Below are 20,178 nucleotides of genomic sequence, written 5' to 3' on the forward strand. Positions count from 1 at the left end.
CTCTGTGAGGGGCTTGGGTGGTGTTCTGGGAAGCTGAGGCAGAAGAAAGCTGGGAATGTTAAGGGATCATTTTTTACAGTCTCAGTCAGGTCTTTCCAAGCAGTATTTGTTTTCTTTCACTCCCTCCTCTATTGTTTGCCTCCACTGAATGTTCCCTGAAGAAGTACTGCCAAACGCCACTTCCGAATTCCTCGCAAAATCCTTTTTATTAAAAATTGCTTGTGAGGCTCAGAATTATGCACTGTCCATTGGCTACCTTTACCGAGCAGGAGACGCTATGTAGTTCTAGGGCATGGCACATTTTTCCCAAGCCAGCTGTCCTGGGTAGGCTAGGAGTTTGCCTGCGGTACCAAGGTAACTGAGGTAATACTCCAGGCTGGTTATATCAGAAGTGGAAAGCAGGGTAGATATGTACTTTTACAGACTAACTAAATAAGATATATCAAGCACAAGCTTTTAACTACGCTGCTTTGAGCATGTCTACACATTCAGTAATGCACCATAATTAGGGTGCATTAAGTTTAGTATCTGTAATGACAGGTACTAACTTAGTGAGTTGTAATCAGCGCTACAGCACATTAGTGCAAATGAACGGTTTTTTTGTGATGTTAATGCGCAGTAGACTAAATCTACTGCTCATTAGCACATAGGCATGGGTTTTGCCCACTGTGCTAATGCACAGTAGAGTTAGTCTACTGGACTTGAAGCATTTTGGGTAGACACCTCCTCTGTATCACAAGTTTCACCAGCACTGTGGAGTACCAGAGTCAGCTGGTCTTGTGCTGAAGCAAACGCCGTCATGGCCAGCATATAAATCATGCCTAAAATAGAGTGTATAAAGTTAGTGTTTGGGATTAGTCCAAACCAAAACCTGTGATCCAGACCTTACAATCCCCAAACCCTTTTGTCCACATGGTAGAGGCACCAAGTAAAATGGTCCCAAAGGAGCCTTGGATAGATGGAGCATGTTCTGGAAAGAAGGGGTTTGGAAAAGCTGTTGCTTTTCTTTTTCTAACAGTGCCCCCTGCTATGCCAGAAGGCTCTAGCAGAAAGCGGGTTGAGCTGTTAGCTTGTCAGCAGCAGCAACATCATCATTATTTGTTCATTAAAATAGACCCCAGCACCACTAACATTCTTTGCAGTTCTGAGAGACATTAATCAGATTGCCTGTTCTATATGGGAACCGGGTTCTTGCAGCCCAGTTTAGCTTGCTCTTCTGGGAGTACTGGCCAAATTCCACTTTGCCAGCCTAAACTTTCCCTCAGGGTTCAAGTGGATACCACACTGGAGTTTCATTCCCTGCCTTGTTCCTATTTTGGTCGCACAGTGTTAGTGTAAGCTGATAAAGAGCCTGTCCTTTCCATTCCTGAGGTATCTGCATTTCAGTGGTGGTTGAAAAGCAGTTCCTCTATGTATATAGCTTGTACAGCAGTTTGTACATCATTCTATAACTCTCCCAGATATAATATCCACTGCAAATATAAACCAGTGTCTTTACAGCAAGTATCTTCCAAGCTGAGATCCCACTGTTTCAGGAAAGCACCCTTACTTAGGGACTGGAAGAGCTGGGACTGGAAACCAGGGCACCTGGGCTCTATTCTGTGCCCCAGCACTGACTTATTGCCTGCCTGGAGCGGGTTGTTTAAACTCTCTGCGCCTCAGTTTCCTCATCTGCAAATCTGAGATTACAAGCATAATAATTCTTGCTGGTCTCACTTGGGTTTGTTATGAAACTGGACTGGCTGAAGTTTTGAGATTGTTGGGGAAAGTATCTATTAAAAGACAAAAATATTGTCCTTATTCAGATGGACATTATTATGCGCAGCATAAAGGTTTCATCATAAAACGCAGCATCGTTTTAAGGGCCTAACCGAATCTTTCTGCTCGCCTTATTTTTATTGTTACCTGGCACCTGCATGCTCCATTGGACTAAGTCCTGACCAAACATGTAGTAAGTAATAAGAGACAATCACTGTCCTGAAGATTTTACTGTCTATATAGTAGATGAGACAGGCAGAGAATGAGAGAAAACTATTGTAATCCTTACCTTACAGATGAGGAACAGAAGCTCATAGAGTTTACATGACTTGCCCAAAGTCACATGGGGAGTCTGTGGCAAAGCTAGGACTGGATCACAGATCTCCAGAATCCTATCCTGATGCCTTGAAACGATACAGTTTTAATTATTCCATATATACCATTTCTAATTATTCCATATATACCAGTTACCTTTTTAAATTTATACTCATTTCCTCCCTGATTTGTTGTCAGTTTGCTGTACCTTTGACTCATGTAACAGAGGTTTCAGTAGCAACAGGCAGTGATTACACAAACCCAAGGATGTGCAGTATTCAGAACACACCCTGTGTTTACTGGTTCAGGGACAGGCGGTGACAGGGGAAGTTGCAGCCTACTTAAAGGAGTAATTCTTTTACAGGAACATGGCCAAATGGATAAAAATGCAATAAAAAGTGCTGTCATAATGAAGTTTTAAGTGAATAATACTCTCTGAACGGCTGGAAATGAAACTCAGAGCCTCAGTTTGAAATGCTTCAATGCAGATGTAAATAGCTGTTTTACAGCGGTAAGATTATTCCTGTTGTTATTAGCAGCAAACATTACTGTTGCTAGTATCACAAGGCAGAATAAAACCCACGACTGCATTTATTTGGAGAGGCAGCCTGATGAATTGAACCAAATGAGCACTTCTGATTCAGATAATGACAGGGCCAGAGGTTATACGTATAGATGGCATTTCTTTCTTCCCTGTGGGCTGCTTGTGAAAAAGGAATTACGTTTGTCCTTTATCGTCTCTATTATACCACTTATTGGGAGGATGGTACTTATGAAATGGCTCTGCCGATGCAAAAGCATTTGCTAATGTTCGTCAGCAATGCTGCTAACCTGGTTCTTCTTTTGTCTGCCCTGGGATTGGGGTAGGAGAGAGCTGCTTGTGGCCCATGGACCAGACAAATAGTCTCTCTCTCCCCACCCATGTTGGGGTTGAACTGTCCTGCTCAGAGTTCAGAGCGGTGATTCTCAATCAGGGTACCACTGCACCCCAGGGTACCTTGAGATCCTTTTGGGGATGCCACACAGTTAGCAGTGATCATTATTATGCACAGGATCAAATGGACACAAAGCATTTCCCATGATGCACCACAGTGAGGAAGCTCCATGATGCAGTTGTCACCTTTTGCTGTCGCAGGAGACTGGGATTCATTAAGAGGCATGCCATGGGGTCCAGACCACAAAGTAGAAATGGATATGAAGAAATCAGGTTCCTCTCCCATGCAGGATATACAAATCAAGAGTGGTTTTGGGCTGAAACTATTCCAGTTTCTAAGCATTCCATTTTCCAATGAAAAAATGGAAATTTTCTGTGGGGAGCAGGCACTTTTTGTAAAAAAGTATAAACATTTTCAGCTAGGCATAGAAGAAAAGATCTCTGTTCAGTAGATATGTACATGATGCATCAGCTCTGCAAGAAAAAACATCTAGGCACTTAATGAACTAGAAGCACTCTGCCCACTGCATCTCACACTTGAAGTATATTCATTTTTGTGTTCTTTTCCATGGGAAACTTCAATGACATTTTTCTTTGCAGAAATTTTCCATGGGAAAAACGGCTTATTTTCTGACCAGGTCGTTTCCCCAGCCCTATGTTGCCAGGAAAAATCACTGCAGCCAACACGAAAGCATGAGGCAAGGCAGATTTTGAAATCAGTGGGCCCCCTCCTGCTTACCTGAGAACAACCGTCACAAATGCCCAAAGAGTCGCCAAACGCTGAGCAGTGGGTTGAGCAGATACTGCCCACATAAAATGCTAATGATTTAGGTATTTAGGGGGAAAGTAGGTAAATGGAAGGTCACATGAGTCAGTATTTCTCTCTCTTCCTCTTTTTTGTTTTCCCTCTCCGAAGTATTTAACACAGTGAATCATTAACTCAAAATTTCTGCAGAACTGACCAAAGTCACGTCTGGGCTGCTGGTTCACAACTCTGAAAGAACTTCTTGCTGGGGCCTCAAGAGAGGAGAGGCGGTTGGTTTGGGGCCTTTGTGTCACAGCTAGAAGAGATCCACAGCTTAAAAACATTACTTCTCTGAGTATTGTGACTCACTGGGGCTGCTTCCTTATCTTTTATCAAAGTACTTCAAAGGTCAGGGTTACCCAGTGCATAAGTGTTTATGTTCATGAACATCTTCTCTTTCCAAAATGCTTGGAGTAGCCAATTCTATGTCCAGCACAGAGATGTGATGCACCATGGCTGAAGTACAAACTTGCTTGTGCCCCTGTAGGCACTATGCCTGACATAGGCACAACACCTTCCTTCTCACTACTCACCTGCTGTTTCCCCTCAGTAGACAATAATACACCATGTGCTCCAGCGAATCAGAGACGTGATTTGGCCCACAGTTCATAGATTACAAAGCTGGAAGGGACCTTAGGAGATCATCGGGTCCAACCCCCTGTACCAGGCAGGAAAGATAACTGGGGGTCAGGTGACCCCAGCAAGGTGATTGTCCAGTCTCCTTGTGAAGATTTCCAGGGTAGGCGGTTGCACCACCTCTGGAGGGAGCTTATTACACAGTCTGGACATCCTAGCTGTGTAAAACGTTGAGTCTGAAATGGTTTTCCAGGAGTTTGTGACCATTACTCCTGGTTTTCCCCAAGAGTGCCCCGGTGAACAGCTGTTCACCAAGCTCTTGATGTATGCTTGGTGATGCAGCGATAAGCCGCTACTAAGTCCCATCTCAGCCTTCTCTTTTTCAGGCTGAAGAGTCCCAGGCCCCTCAGCCTCTCCTCGTATGGCTTGCTGTGCAAGTCTCTGATCATACGGGTGGCTCTTCTCTCGAGCTTTACCACATCCTTGTTAAAGTGCGGCGCCCAGTACTGGATGCAGTACTCCAGCTGCAGTCTCGCCAATTCTGAGTAGAGCGGAAGAATCACTTCCCTAGTTTTGTTGGAGATGCATCAATTGATGCATGGCAAGGTATTATTTGCCCTGTTGGCTACAGTGTTGCACTGCCGGCTCATATTCATACTGTGGTCTATTATTACCTCCAAGTCCCTTTCATTTGTGGTGCTAGTTGGTGTTGCCAAGCCTGTAGGTGTGTAGGGGGGGTTGGCCCCAGGTGAAGCACTTCACATTTCTCGACTTTGAACTTCATCTGGTTCTGACTTGCCCAACTTGCTAACCTGTCTAGGTCCACCTGTATCTGCAGCCTATTTTGAAGTATGACCACACTTCCCCAAAACTTGTTGTTGTCCACAAACTTGGCCAGTGAGGTCTTCAGCCCCGCATTCAAATCATTGATTAAGATGTTGAAAAGCACTGGACCAAGCACCAACTCCTGAGGGACACCACTTACCACTTCTTGCCAGGACAACGCAGATCCATTCATGAGAACTGTCTAGGTCCTACCCCGCAGCCAGCTCCCTGCCCACTTAACCATATCATGGCTAAGCCCGCAGTCCTCCAATTTTCTCACAAGAACATCATGGGATAGTATATCAGAGGCCTTTTGGAAGTCAAGGTATACAATGTCAACCTCCTTTCCCTTATCTAGGTGGCGAGTTGCCTGATTGTAAAAGGAGATGAGGTTGGTAAGACGAGACCTGCCCATGACAAAGCCATGCTGGCTGTCATCAACTTTGTCAGTCTCACAATTGCTGGAATATTATAAAGACAAGGACAGGCTAACTGTGTCTATGGGAGTGGGGCGTAAAGGCCCCAGTTGGATTAAGCTGCCATAAGAAGAGCTTCTCTGAAAGCTGCTGTCATATTCTTGTTTTAAGAGCTGTTCTTGGGCGTGTGTTATTCATACTGCAACAAAATGTTTCTACTGTGCTGCCTGCAGCAGTAGCTCTCCCTGCTCCCACATTCAGGGATATGACTTTCACAGTCCTAAGGCACGTCTACATGTGCATTAATGCACCATAATTACAGTGCATTAAGTTTAGTACCTGTAATAACAGGTACTGACTTATGTAGTGCTACTGTGCTGTAGTGCCAGCACACATTTTTTAAGTGTTACTGCTGCACAGTAGACTAATTCTACTGCACGTTAGTGCATTAACGTGGCTTTTGCTGTGATATGCTAATACACAGTAGACTTATGTCCACTGCACTTTTAGTGTCTCATGTAGATTCATCCCTAGTCAGGATTTAGGGAGTACACTCCCATGATTTAAGGACGTTATCCTCTCCCAGGAGTCCTGTAGTCACTGTTTCTGCCTGAGCTATAAATCCAAAATCCTGGTCTTTTGTGGTTATCATAGATTCCTTCTCCTTTTCTCTAGTTCTCACCCTTTTCAGACTTGAGGAGAAAATACCAGCTCTTAGCTTTCACTTGTTTTTTGACTACAAAAAGCAATCCTTCTGTTTCAAAGAACTCAAAGATCACAACTGGTCCAGATGTTTTTGACACTATGGATTTCTATTTGAAACCTCTGGATTTTTCTTGTGAATCATGTGCAGGTGTTTCCACATGGAATAACACTAATACCGCATGGCACCATGTGGCACCCTTACAAGGATCTCACCCAAGAGTGCTGTGAGATCCTTGATGAAAATCACAGCACTAGTGCATGTGTTTGTACTGCTGTTCCGGCTTGCTTCAAATCGGAGGAAAGTAGCCCTTTGGAAAGGGCCCTTGCCTTTATAATTGGGTGATATGGGTTCAGTTTCCTGTTCTGTCCTTTGTGAATTGAGGCAAGTCACTTGGCTTCAGTTCTTCACCTATAAATATGAAAACCTCTCCATCCCTTATGAATGGGATGCAAGGTAAAATACATTAAAGTTGGTGAACTGTTCCTATATGATGATGGTGGAGCCAGATAACAACCATATAGTTACGGTCTGCCTCCCTGAACTATAAGCAATGGAAGCTCGAGGCAGGCCCCAAGGAGGACTATTCCACGACAGCCTGCATTTGCAGGGAACAGATAAGAAAGTCTAAAGTGGTGACCAAACTTAGATTAGCAATTGGAATCAAGGACAACAAGAAGTCCTTCTTTAGGTACATAGGGAACAGGAGGAAAACAAATGGGAGTGTGGGGCCACCGCTCAACAACTCAGGAGAGCTGGTTACCGGCATCCAGGAGAAAGCTGAACTCCTGTATGACTACTTTGCCTCACTCTTTCATCAGACCAAGAGAAAAACAATGCCAGGGAGAGTACAGGATGAGCACGGTAGGAATAATCATCTTCCTACTATTGCCGTAGAATTGGTGTATGACCAATTTAAAAAATTAGACATATACAAGTCAGCAGGACCGGATGATCTTCATCCAAGAGTGCTGAAGGAGCTGGTTGAAGTCACTGGGGAGCCCCTGGCGAAACTCTTCCACAACTCATGATGCTTGGGAGAAGTCCCTGAGGACTGGAAGAGGGCCAATGTTGTGCCCATCCACAAGAAGGGCAGGAGGAAGGATGTGAGTAATTAAGCCAATCACCCTAACTTCCATCCTAGGGAAAATCCTAGAAGTTCACCAAGGAGTCTACCTGCAATAAGCTTGCAGAAGGTAAGGTTCTGAATGACAGCCGGCATGGCTTCATTGCGGGCAGGGCTCGCCTTACCAACTAGGGCTGTGCAAAGCTTCAGGTGATGATTCGATTCAGAGGAGATTCGGCCCAATTCGGTGGTCAAATCTCTGAATCTGAATCAAATCAGGGGACCAATTTAAAGGTCCAAATCGATTCAAAGCTCTCTGAATCTTTAGAAATCACTGAATTGAATCACTGTTCCCGGAATCAGGTGAATCCAAATCCAAAGCAAATACTAGCCGCTTCGCACATGCCTATTACTAACCCCATCTCCTTCTATGACCAGGTAACTCGCCACCTGGACATGAGCGAGCAGGTTGACATTGCATACCTTGACTTCCAAACGGCCTTTGCTCTAGTATCGCAAAATGTCCTCTCAAGATAATTGGAGGATTGTGGGCATAACTGCCAAGGTATTTTGGTGGGCGAGAAACTAGCTGCATGATAGGACCCAAAGAATCATAGTGAATGGATATGTGTCATCCTGGCAAGAAGTAGGCAGCAGTGTCCCGCAGGGGTCAGTGCTTGGTCCAGTACTTTTCAACATCTTTATTAATGATTTGGATGTGGGGGTGAAGAGCTAACTGGCCGAGTTCACTGACAACACCAAGTTATGGAGAAGCGTAGTCATGCTTGAAGATAGATTACAGATGCAGGCGGGCCTAGACAGGCGAGCAAGTTGGGCGGATCAGAATCTGATGAAGTTTAATGTTGAGAAATGTAAAGTGCTCCGACTCGGGGCGAGCAACCCCCAACACACCTATAGGCCTGGTGGCACCAAACTGACCAGCACCATGAAACCTGCAGGTAATAATAGACCACACTATGAATATGAGCAGGCCATGCAACGCTGTAGCCAGTAGGGCAAACAATACTCTGGCATGCATCAGTCGATGCATCTCCAGCAAAGCCAAGGAGGTGATTCTTCTGCTGTACTCAGCACTGGTGAGACCACAGCTGGATACTGCATCCAGTTCTGGGCACCAGACTTTAACAAGGAGAGGTTTAGGTTAGATATTGGGAAGAACTACTTCACTGTAAGGGTGGCCAGAGCCTGGAATAGGCTTCCCAGAGAGGTGGTGCTCTCACCTTCCCTGGAGATCTTCAAGAGGAGACTGGATAGGCACCTGGCTGGGGTCTTATGACCCCTTCCACCCCCAGTGCTCCTTCCTGGCCATGGCGGGGGGTCGGACTCGATGATCTGTCTAGGTCCCTCCCGACTCAGTGATTCTATGATTCTGTGCACAAGAATGTGGACAAGCTTGAGGGAGTCCAAAGAAGGGCCACCTGTATGATCCGAGTCTTACATGGCAAGCCATACAAGCAAAGGCTGAGGGATCTGGGACTCTTCAGCCTGAGGAAAAGAAGGCTGAGAGGGGACCTGGTAGCAGCGTACTGCTACACTAGAGGAGTACATCAAGGGCTCGGTGAGCAACTGTTCACCAGGGCACCCTTGGGGAAAACCAGGAGTAATGGCCACAAATTCTTGGAAGACCAATTCAGGCTCAACATTAGGATAAACTTCTTCATGGTCACGGTGTCCAGACTGTGAAATAAGCTCCCTCCAGAGGTGGTGCAGTCACCTACCCTGGAAATCTTCACAAGGAGACTGGACAATCACCTTGCTGGGGTCATCTGACCCCCAGTTGTTTTTCCTGCTTGATGCAGGGTGCTGGACCCAATGACCTTTCGGGGCCCCTTCCAGCCTCACAATCTATGAGTCCCTGCAGTTTCATCTGCATGTACATTTCTCCACTTCCTCTCCTAACCTGTTACTAGAAGCAGTAAACTCAAAGTCAGAAACAGCTGAGTTTTAAATCTGACTCTACCACTCACCTATAGTGTGGCCTTGAGTAAATCCTATTTCCTTTCCATCTTGGGTTCTCCTTCTCTGTAATCAAAATAATCATAATAAATTAGCTACTTCACAGGGTAACAACAAGGGCGTATCACTATTCTATGATGTTTTCATGGTGCTAAGTGTATTTTTTGCCAAGTTGTATTTCTCCTGTTCAGTAGTGTTGACTTTAACAGTTGTCTCTAACTTCAGTGGCAGATGAAATGATCCCTCTGAACCACTGTCACTTGCAAAGTGGTTTGGGATCCCAGAGAAGCAATGGTGCTCTGTAAGTATAAATTATGCCTATTTTGTGCCAGCAAAGGGCAAGCAATTGTGACCCTCATTTTGGATAAAGTGCACAATAAAGTAAAGAACAAAAGAGGGTCCTCTCTTAAAAGCTCACCCACACCATAAAAAAAGTCTGTCTGCCTCTGCAGAAAGCCTAGTGCTAAGAAGCATCCAGCAAGTCTCAGTTGCTCAGTATCCTTCCATTCCCAACCCCTTTCAGATAGAAAATTCCATAGGTACCAAGGTTTTTTTCCTGTTATCCATAGCAATTCTATGATAGTCTCTGTAAATACAGGTTCATAAATCACTGCCCATGACCAAAACAGGGTAGGTTACAGCTGGTACCAGAATAAATGGAAAAATCTAGGAAGAGACCTTATGGCCTCCAGTCATTCCTTACTGTAAATCAAAAGGGGAAGAGGTTAAAGTTTCAGCCATAAACTACTCTTGCAAATAAGCTATGACTTGATCAACCACATTTTTGAAAGTTTTAGGATAGAATAATTTTAGAATACAGCCTATACACGCCTTTCTAAAACTGTATGTGCTTTCTGTTCCATATTTTCTTCATGGTCACGGTGTCCAGACTGTGAAATAATGATATGAATAATATGAACTCTTCATTAGATTTCACTTTCATGTGTTTTTGGAACTTGGTATCATGTAAGATCTCAAGATTGTGCGGAACGTTCCCTAGTTTGCTGAGGGCCTAGAGGCCATGCTCCTTTATCATGCAAGAGAAACTCAGGTGACAGAACACAGGCTGTAGCAGAGAAAAGTTTGTCGCATCTTTAAACTTCAGTCATTGTCTATACCTCAAGCCTTCCAAGATGCCACCAAAAGGAAGTACTAAATAAATGCGCTGCCCTACTGCATATTAGCACAATCGCATGCTTTTGCCCTGATGGCTAATGCACAGTAGACTCATACTAGTGCGCACTAACCTAATAGCATGGTTTTTGCCATGCTGCTGTAATGCACATTCAGTAAATCTACTGTGCATTAAGCGTCTCGTGTAGATGCACCCCTTAGCTTAAGTAATACAAGTGCAACTAGAAGAGAAGACTATTAATGCAAAAGAGTCCTTCCCATGCTTCATCGCTCCGAGTCCGAGGGTCTCTGGGATTCCCCAGAGCAGGGCACTGCAATCCACAGTTCAAATTCCAGTGTCAGGCATCCTGATTTCTACAGTAATATCCCATACTGTCTGTATTTACATTATGCTCTTTTTCATCTCAGGAATTTCCTTTTCTGAACTGTGTTTGGCTGTCAGCTATGTTTTAATCCACATCATGGACAGTTTAATAAGGGTTACCCCTGCTTTCAGGCAGTTGACATGGGGAATGGTCCTTCCTGGGGCAACTACCTTCCAAGTTCGTGGAGGCGCCAGGCTGCGGCAGAACAGCCCATATTTCTGAAGCATGTCCCTTTGCTTCTAGGTGGTGTGGGAGGTGTTTTACCCATAGGTGAACCAGGTCCACTTAGCGCAGGTTGTCTTAGCAAGCCTGAGAGCCAGAGATAACCAAAACAGCCGAACAGAAGAGCAGCTCTCCTCGGTAACTCACAACACTTTGCAGGAAGCAGTCTGAGTTACAATGATCCCCTGGACAAAACAGAAGTTCACCGTTGGGTCCAGGAGGCAGTGGGGTGGGGAATCCAGCTGCTGGCTACAAGCCTGTAGATGGTTTCCTCTAGCAATAGCCCTTTCTCTCTCCCGGCCTAGGCAGTGTTTTCAGAATGGGAGGGGGAAAAGGAGAAGGGGGAGCTCATTCTAGGGGGTGACCAGCCAGCACTGGAGGTGGGGTAGGTGGATTGGAGCTGCCCCGAGGTGGGGACTCCAACCCTCCTGTCCACCCTTCAGCGTCAGCTGAAAAAAACCCAGACTGAACTCTCCCTCCGCTCCCTTTCCCCCTCTCATTCTGAAAGCAACTCGGAGGCTGGTAGGCAGCACAGACACAAGTTACAGAAGAGGCTGTTTTGAAATGTCTTCATCTGAACCCTCATGCAGTGAGGGCTCAGATTTGTGCAAGATTGGGCCCTTTTAAAACACTTTGCAGCCATGTGCTTCTGTTTGGTCATGGCTGTAGAACACTTTCAGAGGCCAAATTGGGTGAAAATTGTCACTTCTGTCTGCGCCCAAAGGGTCAGTCTGTGGCCAGCAGCTTCATTAATGAATTCTCTGGCTATCTGTTTCAAGCATATCCTCTCTATCCTCCTCTACCAGGATGGACAGGAGAGGGCGCCAAAAAACATGAATGAATGATGCTGCACAACAGGCCTGGCCTGTCTAATTTGTCATCCTGGCTTTTTAAAATGTTAATGTCTTCTTAATTGCAGGAATTCATCTCTTTTATTCACTGAAATGCATGAACCGCCTGTGTCCCTTTTTAGATCCGATGTCTAGTGCTTAAGGGCTTTCAGCTGCATTTGCCTGACCCCCTTAAGAGACAGTGGAACTACAGGTGCAGTCCTAAACGCAGCAACCAGGCCTACCATTCTGGAAATGGACACTACTTAAGCAGCAAAACCATTTCAGTTTGTATACTTGTACTTGACTTGCAAGACATTTCTGCACTGAGTGAATTATTGACATGTCACAAGGGTCATCGATGTGAACTGGCATCTAAACAAACTGCATATGAAAAGGCTGCTTTGCATTCTTAATAGAAGATGCAAGTCATTAATATTTTTTCTGCATAAAGCATTTGGAGCGGGCATAATTTTAATTTAAATGTATATGCTCAGATTCATCCTCGACAGAATCCTGTCTCGCAAGGTATAGATTTGGCACCCTCTGCTATTTTAAAATCTCTCCCATGCTGAGATGTGATATGCTGATTCCCAGAGTTTTTACGGCTGGCTTGAAATGCTACACTGAAAAATCAAGCCCAAATAACTGAAATGATTATCAAGGATGGAAACCAGTATTCTGCACATCCTATCTTTGCTGTTCCATAGCAAAATGAAAACGCAGTGAATATGTTCTGTCCCATTAAGACAAAACTAACTTCCCCTAGCAGCAAGGCATCTTACAGCAGTCTCAGGGAATACAGTCTAGGTATCACCCTGGGAGTCAGATGTATGCTCAGTTTCTGGTTCTTCCACAGGCTTCTTGTACTGTCTTGGGCAAGTTGCTTCCTTTCTTTGTGCCTCAGTTACCCCCTAACCTGGAACTAATGACAGGGGGCGATGTCAAGGGAAACATTAAACAAACTGCATTAAATTCATTAATGTTTGCAAAAAACTTTGAGAGGTTTGCATGGAAGGGTGCTATGGTGAATAAAATATCTTCAGTCTGGGAGTTGCTGTAGGTAGAGATGCAGCAGTGCTTAGATGCTAAGAAAATGCCTAGCCCAAAACACAGGCGCTTGCTTGCCATTTCAGTACAAACTTGCACATTCCCCCAGGAGAGGAAAAGCTTTTGTGTGCATACTAATGCCTCAGACTGAGGCAAACAGTGAAAAACAAACACAGGAGAGAATACACAATGTCTTCTAGTAAAGTGCATTTAGAGCTGGAAAAATAGCAAGATGATTTACTGATGTTTTCACAAATGAAACTCATTCACTGGAGTCAGTCTGACTGCCCAGGCTGGATTATTATTTTTATTACTATCACTGTACCACCTAAAGGTCTCTGGGGCCTCCCTGGAGCTGTACTTAGGGAGAGATCAATCCTGCTGGAGATGATTACATTCTTAATAAACACGGAGAGAGAAGGCAAAATGTCCCTAGCTGCACTTGACAGAAGGGAGATGGAGGTGCCTGAAATCAATGGGAGGTAGGTATCCAGCTGGTACAGGTGCTTTTGGAAATCCCTATAAGTGCTCATTTGCAGACTTAGGTTGTTGCCTAATGTCTCCCCTCTGAGCAATCTGGACCCTGCTGTGACAGAAGGCTTCTTGTAGTCCTGAGTATTCAAGCGTGTCCCTGTGCCTCCTATTTCTTATTGGCTGCCTTTCAACTACTTGTTGCTCAGTGCTTGCATGCTCTGGAGGCACGCTTGATACCCACTGCCAGAATGGAAGACCTTATTGTCATTCTTGGTGAAATAGGTGAGAAATGTATTTTTAGGCAAGTTGGAATTTCCTGAATCCCTGTGAAGTCATGATTTAAATGCAGAAAAAGGATGACTGTGTCTTTGTTGTTTCCTAGTGTTTGAATGGCCACCTTATATCTTTGACAATTTCCATTAATCTTGAAAGTTGCACAAATGAATAGCTGCCCCAAAACCATGTTGGGCGACTTCTGTGATATTTCCTATTCTTGATTTTTTTTCTGGAAACAAAAAATCACATATACAATCAGGGAACAGAAACCCGCTATGTAATGATTGATCACTTGTACAAACCAGACAAAGAGCGCACGCACAAGTCATCCATCATCTGAATGTTTATGGCTGAACTGCATATTCTGGATAACACATACATTTGAAGAGCCTCCTGATGGGCTCTTAAAGGACCTCTTAAATCAGAAATGGCCAATAAATTCTAATTTGTAAATCCTAATATTGATGCTGATAAGCACAGGCTGTTTCTTGTGGAGAAAACAAAACTGGGAGCTTTCGTGGCTTTCTCTCACTGCACCATCTCTTGGTGTATCCTGTTCCAGAGACAAGGTACAAAGTTTCCTGTCTCTCAGTAGTCTTGCTTTGTTGGTTGATTAGTTTTTGCTTGTGTAAAGGCGCACAGGACTAAGCAGAGCACCTGGCAAGGAGCATTCGGCGACTTCCACGATCGGGCATAAGATGCACTGTGCAATCCAATCAGGGAATGCTTTCACAGCCCCTAAAGCTGGACACTTTGCAGACAAATTCCAGCCTTAGCTTCACGGACTACTCTGCTGCCCCAGAATTTAATGACTTCCCAGGGCGTGAATGGGAGTGACTTCCTGACACAAGTACAGGACAGGCCCATAGAGTGTCTTTGCTATAAAGAAAGACGAATTTCCACAGCTGCTCTTAGTTACAGTTCTCCCCAAATGTTCAAGGACAAGCCACCGATCTGGATCAAGCTGGAAACTGGCAGGAAGCTCCATTAAGGGAAATGAAGCATGAGAGCCTTTTTGCCCCAACCCAGTCCCTTCTCCTGCCCCTCCTCTCACCCTCAGGGGGTCCGAAAGCCAATTTAGTCACCTGCTTCATCTGTTCATGTCAAAACTCAGTAAATACCTTGTCCAAAAACAAGATTAGTCTATTACTGGTAGGAATGCAAGGTTCACTCTTAATTAATAGGTCTGGAGGCTGGACAAGGTGGATTGATGGTAATTGCCAAGGTAAAAATTTCTGGGTCTAACATGGCACAGTGGGAAGGACAGAAAGGAGGACTACAGATAGGATTGGTTTCCAAAGTAGTTGGATGGTAGGCTTCTTGGGGCAGAGTTGTCTGTAACTGCCCATTAGTTTAAACATCCACTCTTGCTGCCAATAATTCTCTCGGTTTCTGCTGGAACTGCAAGCCCCGTAGGCAGTGAGATGAGCATGGAGAGGAGGAGCCCAGAATAGGGGATGAGCCAGTTAGAGGGAGTTTAAGTCTCTTGTGGCTGAGCAGGCATCACATGCACAATCACGGGAGAATGCATCTCCTTGGAGATCGAATAAAGAAAAACCACAGGAACGACTTCAAGATCCATCCTAGAAATCCTGTGGTTTTCTTTGAGAGACCAGTGTATGCAGCAGCTGGGAATTGATTTAAAAAGGGGAAAAACCTGGTCTTGAAGTAGAACACCTAGATCTGAGCCAGCATGAACATTCACGAGTAGACTGGCGCCTCTGCAGTGCTGGAAGAAGCACCAAAATTATGACATCACAAAAAAAGTCGAGAGACTGAAAATTGCGCAGTGGAACAGGGAAGGGGTTTGAAGTGACTGGTCTGACTCACAGTTTTGTTTCCTCAGTTTTTATCCCAGGGTAACTATTGAAAGGAGAGAAGCTATGGGCGTTTGTGCACATGGCAAAATTGGCCTCTAAAGCAGCTTAATTGCCCTTTTGCACCGCTTTAATAGCATTGCTGTTTACACCTTCGGTGGTGTATGTCACTTTAATTTTGTCACGATGTACACGTGCGGTGGCATATTTCACTTTAAGTGATCTTGTTACATAGCAAAGTAAAACCCATCCGAGGTAGTTTAGTTTGCTATGTAACAAATTGCAACAGTGCATGGAGCGTGGGAAGCCCAGATATGCTCAGGGAAGCTCAGGCTTGGCGGGCTTCTAGTGCCCCATGCATCATCCCTGCCACCTTTTCCCACCACCAGCACACCAAGCCACCCTCCTGCCACCTTGCCACATTGCCCCAGGGGCAAGCCAGCCTGCTGCCGGATCGTGGGAAGGTGGTGGGGAGATGGTGCATGGGGCACTGGAGCCTACCTGCCTCTCCCACAGCTGGGGGGAGAGCTGCCAGTGGGCCAAGAGACCCCTGAACTGTGGGGGACCCCAGACCTACCCTCCATGGTGGCAGTAACTCCCAGGTGGCACCCACCCACGAGCACCCAGCTCAGTCGGTCCCAGGGGGCACCGCCAATGCAGAGGGAAGCCCCGGGCTAAACAGCCGTACAGTACATGGACATTTTCAGTCAAAGGTTTCAGGTAACTGTAATTACAATTTAGAAAAGCTTTTTTCTTGAATCCCTTTCGTATTTTATTGCTTACATTGAACAAGAATGCAGTGCTTGTAATGGTGTGAAATGCTCCCTTTCCTTGCAGCCTCTTGCAAATTCCACTCTTACCCCTAGTCTCAGAGCTGCCGCCGTCCTCCACGCTAATTGGAAGTCAAAGGTTAGCTCCCGGTACCTGAAGGAGGAAGGTCTAGCTCATCTATTTTAGGGTTTTCTGTAGTGGCCGTCAAAGAAGCCTTATAGGAAATTAGGAAAATTAAATCTACTCAGTGGGGCTCGTAATGAACTTAGTGGAGTTAGTTACCTGCTCTCTGGCCTCCTTCAGCTGTGGCCATTTGTCCTCTGGATTGCACATGTGGGTGTGTTTGTACAGCACTAGCTAGTTGTGGTGGAAAAGTTTATCAGAAAGGAAGATCTTGCAGCATATTTGAAAAGTATTCAGACCTGGGGTTAATCTAGCCCCTCAGTTCTCACCCTCTTCTGGAGTATACACCTCTTCCATAACAAAATGCTCTTCTACCTAGCGAGGAACTGACTCCCAAAATATAGGTGGTCATGGCAATGTGGTCACAACCCCCTGGCAGTTCATTATGATTTCCCTAGAGGCCATGAACCCCAGGTTGAAACCCCCAAATTTAGTTTCCTGACACCATTTGTCTCCTGCTCCTTGTTATTTGCCTTGGATGGTGTTCATCGCATTGTCCCAGGGAGAAAAACTGGGTCTACAGCAGGGGTGGGCAAAATGCAGCCCGGGGGCCGGATGCGGCCCGACAGGCCGTTCTATCTGGCCCGCGGGGCCCCTAAAAAATGTAGAAAATTAATATTTATCTGTCCCTGGCTGCCTGTCATGTGGCCCTCAGCGGCTTGCCAAAACTCAAAAAATGGCCCTCTGCCCAAAATAACTGCCCGCCCCGGTCTACCATGTAGTCAAATTGCACAGATGTACATCAGCTAAAGGTTTCTCCCAGCTCTTTAGAAAACCCTCAGCCATTCAAAGCTATGGTCATGAAAAATCACTTTCTTCAAAACTAAACAGAGACATGCATGCCCAATTAGGAGACTGGGAACTGTCCAAAGCAAACTGCAGGCAGTTTGGATCTTCTTACCGGAAAATCAGGAGGAATTAAAAGCCACCCACATAAATCAACTATAATGAATTGCATTCCCAGAGTATTTGCCAGTCCTTATTCTCTGCCTTCTCTGGGCTAAATTCTGATCTCTCTTTAAACTATATATTTGATTTTACAAGATAAAATCCTAAGGACTTTGTGGACACTTTAAAAGAATTTCAAAACAAGATGTTTATTTGTTTGCTATTGCTGTGTGTCTTTGCTTAAGCAATAACGAATTTAAAAATGGCATAATACTGCACCCAAAAGTAATAAGCTACAGCACTAAATGCACTTTGCAAAAGAGGCCAGTATCTTTATCTTGTCTTTAAAGCTGGGAAACTGAGGCACCAAACGGCAGAGTGGTTTACTCAAAGGAACATATAATAGATCATTATCAAAGGAAGGACTAAAACTTAGGTCTCCTAATCCAGTATCCTAAAGTGATGATTCACATTTACAATAGGGTTTTTAACATAATTCCGAAGTAAATATTATTAACATGTACTTCTAGTGCCCTTTCTGGTGCCAAAATGGTGTAAAAGGGGATAAGGGGAAATGAGAATCGGGCACTTAGTGTTGCTATAAATAAATTAACTTAAGCTTGTTTGTCACTATTTGATGTTTGTGTAATATTATGCAAAGCCAGACATAATGTATAATGACCACAAACAATCTCACTTAGATTTCACACTTCATTTTGTTTTCATTCTGGATAGGATTTGATAAGAAAACAGTTGTGTTAATTAGCCAGCAAGTCCCTGGAGAATGGTTTGGGTATTGAGGATAGAAGAGGCACTTGCAAGGTAAAGGATGAAGCAAACAAAAGCTTTTTGAACCATATCTTTGAAAGCTGGTATTAAAGAGAAATCACAGGTTGCATGGAATAGAGAGAAATTGCTTCCTGGACAATGTCTCTCTCTTGGGATTGTAGAGTTGCAAATCAAAACAGGCTTTGGGAGCACCTGTAGCTTTTTCAAAAGTTTGCATTGAATATTTTCTAAATTATGACTTTATGTCCCAGCAGGGAACATTTTCTTCTTTCTCTGGTAAAATTTCACCATGCAAAACAGAAACTCTCCTGCTTTGCTTCCAACTCCCAGTAAGAACACAGTGCACTTTTGTGGGTATTGTTCCTCAAAGGATCCCAAAGAACATTACAAATAATTCATTAAAAGAATACTGTCAGTTGTAATGTTTAAAAAAAATATTAATCAAAAAATACTTGTTTTTGGTAAAGTGCCCTTTAAATAGAATGTCTCTCTTTTTGCAGGCATTTTCAATAGGGCAGCATGCAGGAGGTTCCTGCTTTATGCAGAAAATCTGCTTTTGCATGTGCAAACCATGTGGGCTTTTTTTGAACATGTGGACTTATTTTTAACATGTGGATTTATTTTTTCTGCTTCCCTGCTGGTATTTATAAAGGTTATTTCAGCCACTGATTTTACAGAGAAGATAGCCTGTACACAGAGGATCTGATACTTTTCCACCTATTACATGTCTAAGTGGATTTAGGTGCCTATGTGTAATCCTATTTCACCTTGCTTGCATCCTTGAAAAAATGTTAACACACCTGTTTTTGTAGCACTCCATTACCTTAGTCTTAAGGCTAAGTTATGAAAAGCAGTGAGCAGGATGAAGCCTTTTCCACTTGGGGATTGACTGCTTTTCAGGGACTTGAGTAGGATGGAATAAAATCACATTTACACACCTAATCCCACTTAAGCACTTAATAGGTGGAATAGAATCTGAGCCAAAATACTGGCAAATGGCCCAACTCAAAAAATAGAGAATTACAGGTTATTTTGCACCTTCTTTCAGTTTTAGTACTTGTGTTTATCTTTGATGTTCATATGACCCCCAATACCACAGTATCCAAGCACCACACAAGCTTCAATGAATCCAGCCCTATGACTCTACGTCAGATAAGGAAATGCAGTTTTCTCATTTTATTGATTGCAATCTGAAGCACAATGATGCAAAATCTCGACACTGTCTTCTGAGTGCCATAAAACCTCTGTGAAATCCTGTTTTCTGGAAGTGCAAACTGAGGCAGAGAGCAAAGAGCTGACTTGCCCAAGATCACAGGCAGCAGGCAACCATAAAGCCAACCCAGGTATTCTGAGCCTTGGTCTGCTGCTTCATGCATTTATGCAGCAGTTTTATCTTAAGGATGTGGGAGAACTTAAGGGGAAAAGGTCATAGTTAGCATGTTGTACTTAGTATGGCTAGTGTCATATGGTAAGAACATCTTTGCCTGGAAACAGCTGGGTCCATCCCCCTGGGAATGAAGTGGATTCATCTCCATCCGCTTTGGAGACAACAGTATCTGGAAGGGCACTCCTTACCTTGTTTGCTAGGCAGGAAGAAGGAAGAAAAGGCTGCCCTGCTTCTTGCGCAGTGAGTGACTCCCCACAGTTTCTGTAGCTGTAGGTTTTTTCAGTGCTTTGGTCCAACAGTTCCTGCATCAGATGGAAGAGAGCCCAAGGCCTTCTTTGGTATTTATATCTCCCTGTGTTAGCTCAGACTGGTTGCCAGCTCATCTATATGCAATGGCACATTACTGACTGTGGTTTGCTTTAAAACCTCTGCTTGAAAGGGATAGGAGTGGCCCCTAAAAGGTTTAACTATAACAGAGGTGTTGATCTACCAAAGCTTTAAAGGAGGCTACAGGGAATGACTTGGAAAAGTTGCTAACACGATCACCACTACCCTGTAAGCTTCTCTCTCCCATAACCCTAATTAATAACAGTGGAAATTGCTTAGCTGTATCAGAA

At 44.4% G+C, this 20,178-nt stretch overlaps 1 protein-coding gene across 1 annotated transcript in view; it reads right to left on the minus strand.

Moving 5' to 3' along the window:
* KCNJ1 (potassium inwardly rectifying channel subfamily J member 1) overlaps nt 1-19,922 on the minus strand; it is a 30,121-nt gene extending 10,199 nt beyond the window's left edge. The window contains exon 1 of the mRNA XM_090027828.1: nt 19,750-19,922. The gene's annotated coding sequence lies outside the window, so the exon portion shown is untranslated. The remainder of the gene's footprint in view (nt 1-19,749) is intronic.
* Nucleotides 19,923-20,178: the final 256 nt, after the last annotated feature.

The sequence above is a fragment of the Crocodylus siamensis genome, chromosome 14, assembly GCF_052110815.1.
Source record: "Crocodylus siamensis isolate JL-2025a chromosome 14, ASM5211081v1, whole genome shotgun sequence".
NCBI classification, from domain to species: Eukaryota; Metazoa; Chordata; order Crocodylia; family Crocodylidae; genus Crocodylus; species Crocodylus siamensis.